This window comes from Amblyomma mixtum, chromosome 1 (genome assembly GCF_055824585.1).
Source record: "Amblyomma mixtum isolate Tamu chromosome 1, ASM5582458v1, whole genome shotgun sequence".
NCBI lineage: Eukaryota > Metazoa > Arthropoda > Arachnida > Ixodida > Ixodidae > Amblyomma > Amblyomma mixtum.
In genome coordinates, this window is record NC_143012.1 from 285293650 (window position 1) to 285296733 (window position 3084).

At 42.0% G+C, this 3084-nt stretch overlaps 1 pseudogene across 1 annotated transcript; it reads right to left on the reverse strand.

Moving 5' to 3' along the window:
• Positions 1–1188: 1188 nt before the first annotated feature.
• Positions 1189–2719, reverse strand: LOC149371932 (uncharacterized; annotated as a pseudogene). The gene is made up of 4 exons (XR_016290710.1): positions 2602–2719; positions 2266–2491; positions 2043–2064; positions 1189–1883 (listed from the first exon to the last, which is right to left on the reverse strand). The product of XR_016290710.1 is annotated as an uncharacterized LOC149371932 (transcript).
• Between the last annotated feature and the right edge of the window lie 365 nt (positions 2720–3084).

Consider the following 3084-nt stretch of genomic DNA (forward strand, 5'->3'; position numbering starts at 1 on the left):
ACTTGAGGCAATTATTCAGGTCCGAAAATAAAAATTGACTAGTGGTCAGATCTAGGCTGCAAGCCGGGCGGCTGGGCTCTTGGAAAGCACACTTTCATGGGAGGCCTTTGAGATTCTGTTGGCGATTCGCTATCACCAATGAGTTTATCCCCATCAAGTTAAGCATTCATTTAAAAGTGCAGTGGGACACTGAACGATCTACCAATGCTCCCAAGGGCATTGAAACTGCCCAGGTGATGGGTGTTGCTGCATTATATAAAGGACATGCACTGTGATATGCTCATTATACTGTGATTTTGATTTGCAGAAAAGCTTTATCACACTCCAGTATCCAAGTTGATTGTGAGAGGACACCATGTTTAGCTAACTGATGCAGACTAAGGGAGGATCCAGAAGGCTTGATACCGAAACCATGTTTTGCTATAGAGGTGACTTCAACAGAGCGTATTGAGAGATTAGCGTGGGATGTTTCCTTATCTTTCCTTGTGTGTTGTTATTCTTGTGCACATTCATACCTGCATCAAGGAGTAGTCATAACAGTGCTCTGAGAGATGTCAAGTGCTTGTTTAATACAACAAAAATACAAGAAAAGTGTGGAATGGTTCAGTCGCTTTTTAACCCTTTGACATGCTATGTACACAATTGCGTACAAACACAATTTGCTGGTTTTTCTGGCAGTGTGCTGCACCTAGCATTGATGTCGTTGTTTAGGGCGAATTTTGCCTCTTCAATGTCTAAAATATTGTTTTTTTCTGCGAAAAACAAAATGCAGTTAACGTTTCGTGCAACAGTGAGAGGGGTAGTACGTCGCCCGCCATTTTATGCCGACACATTTTGCCCTGACTAAAGAATCTGTTTTTTTAGCACATTTTCGAAAGTAACGCACGTTTCTAAAATAGAACTTGATTTCACACTGCTTCGGACGTTTTCCAGATAGGACAAGAAATTTGGGTGTCACGATTTGGTTAATTGTTACGCTTTCCACAAAATATTGCACGTCCCTATAAAAAATTAACTGCTGGTATTTGGCGCTGCAAAACCAACCAGTTGTCTTTCTTACTACCTGCAAATGCTATTTACGTGGAAATATTTTTTTTTCATGAAAACGGAATGGCGTGTGAAAGGGTTAGCTTGACAGGTTTATGATCCAATAAAGTGAGCAGTTAATCCACATTCAATTAAGTGCATTCACTTTGCAGTGCAGGGTATAGATACTCGACAAACAATTTTTGCGCTGCCTGCAGGAACTCATTAAATCCAGCGGCATTGTATTTTACAGTTACAGTTGCTTCTTCGTCTTTGTCGCAGTAGACAGTTAGGTACCCATTGTCACGTTCATTAGAGTTTGGTATATCAACTTTGGCTTCTTTCCATTCAAGTCCATAAATGATTTTCTCACTTGCAAAGGGCACTTCACTTCAAGTACTCGAACAGGACCCATACAGCATTCACAGTCAAACGTGACTACACCATCAGGTGATGCCCCAACAATAGGCAGTTCCCTGAATATGGTGAGTCCCACATCTGCAATAGATGCAGCATGGCCACTTTTCCGAAGGTTAGAAATATAGAAAGCCTTGGCCTCGGCTTCTCTGCGAAGTCCCTCGTTCATGGCAGAGCTCTTGAATGTTAATGACTGCAGGACTAGATTGACAATCCCACGTAGGTTGTGGGGCCGTGGTTCCTTGTCCAAGCTTAGTGTACGCGTTAGGCATGCACGGGCTCTACTCACAGTGTCCATGCCTTGCCTGTAGAGCATCCACTGTGATGAAAGGGACTGCAGCTTTGTTTTTTTTGGTCGATTTGAGCAATGTCCTTCTCTGTGTAGGAGGAAACGAAACGAAGGAGAGCATCCCGAAATGTTTCTTCATATATTTTAATTTCTGTTCATGTTATACTGAAGTGGCATGATATATGAGTATAACTATGCATAGAATAAAACTGTCAACACTTCTGGATGTCGCATTTTTGCTTCCATGGCCTGTAACCACACATGAATGGTTTGCTGGTCTGCCAATCCCCACATACGAATATAAACGTACCTGATGTGACCTCTGCAGTGAGCTGCGCATTTTTATTTGCTTCGAGGGAAACTGATATCACCACAAATAAGGAACCCTGCTTTCTTATAGCAAAAACAAAATAAACATTCATATATATAATGGATGCTCTACTCTAAAACTATGAAAATGAATGGATTTCATGGCTGATTCAATGATAAACTACATTAGACGGTTAAAAGCTGGTCACGAAATACTTCATCACATGACACGTTGCAGCTTTTGAGTGATGATCCGTACGTACATTTGCAAAACCGCAAAAAAGGCAAACCGGTTCGGTTGCTCCTTTGTTGTATCGAAGCCACAGTGCACGGGGAAAGGCATTTTGCAGCTTCCTTCTGAAGCAGCCAGCATTAGATGGCATTCCATTGGGGCAAGGGTCATATGACCGCTTGCGCTTGAAGCCTTGCCTTCCATTAGGATGTGCTGTCCTGAAATAGATGTAACGCAAGGGCATGTTCTTTTTCCTTTTTTTGGCTACAAGAAAATGGCATGATCAGCACACTTTTGTCGCACTCTGGTGACTTCTATGACGGATTACCTGATGACGGCACCATCCAAGCACAGGGCAAATCTGTGCATGTCGGCTCTGGCTCAGCAGCAGCGCCAACTACAGTCAGCAGCAAACCTACTACGTGCTGGCAAGTTTCGCTTAAACTGCAAATACAATAAGACACCACATTAGTCTTAAAAAGAGTGCTTCAGCACAAATATAATATATAGCCTACATCAAGCACTGTTTATGGATACCATTCCTGATCGCATGAGTGTACTAATAAAACAACTTATACGTTTGGCTTATAAGGCGCAAGTGTACCTGTGAGGGCGTTAATGTACTCTTTAAAGTATCCACGAAACAGTAGATACTAGCATGAGTGAAAGAAGTTTCATTGTAAGGATGAACAATATAGTCGATGAATGTAACAAGATTCCGCAAACATGTGGCCTTCGAGCATTTTTGCTCTGTAGTAAACTCTAAATGCCTCTGGACACGTTCAGAGGCATTTACCAGAAACCATCTTTT